The sequence below is a fragment of the Charadrius vociferus genome, unplaced genomic scaffold, assembly GCF_000708025.1.
Source record: "Charadrius vociferus isolate BGI_N301 unplaced genomic scaffold, ASM70802v2 scaffold816, whole genome shotgun sequence".
In the NCBI taxonomy this organism is placed as follows: domain Eukaryota; kingdom Metazoa; phylum Chordata; class Aves; order Charadriiformes; family Charadriidae; genus Charadrius; species Charadrius vociferus.
The window spans coordinates 48,432-49,065 of record NW_009648884.1 but is presented as its reverse complement, the minus strand read 5'-3'; positions in this window follow the sequence as shown (position 1 = coordinate 49,065).

Below are 634 nucleotides of genomic sequence, written 5' to 3'. Positions count from 1 at the left end.
CCACGCCGCGGGGAGCCCGGCAGCTCCCGCCCCACCAGGCTCCTCGCTCACCATGCTGGATATCTTCATCCTGATGTTTTTCGCCATCATCGGCCTGGTGATCCTCTCCTACATCATTTACATGCTCTAGAGCGATGCTGGGGAAGATGCGGCTCAGCATCAGCCTTGCAATCAAAGCGTCCTCCAGGTGAGCCGGCTGCTCCTGGTCCCGCCAGGTTTTAATTTCTGGGAAGAAACGTGTGCAGGGATGGGGGGAGAGAGGGGAGTTTTGGGTTTAATGCTGTTGTCTTTGGCTGCTGCTCCCTCTGCCTGGCCGAGGCAGCCGAGCTGACAGCACCAGCGCAGCTGGTTCCTGCTCGGGGCTGGAAGAGAGGACACGGGGGTTTATTTTATAAATCAGGACATCCTCGCCCGCTGAAACGTGCGCCGGCCATCGTGCGGCTGCTGGGTCCTCCCTGCTGGGTTTATCATCCCCTTCCCCTTTGGAAAAGCCGCTCGCTGCCTTTCACAGTGCTGCAGCACGAGCTTGTGGCTTTTGTTCCCGTGAGGGAGAGAAATAAAACAGCTTAGGGGGAGAAGCAAGAAGGGATGGCGGTTGCATCATTTTAAAGGAGGGAAAAGGGGGGGATCCCCC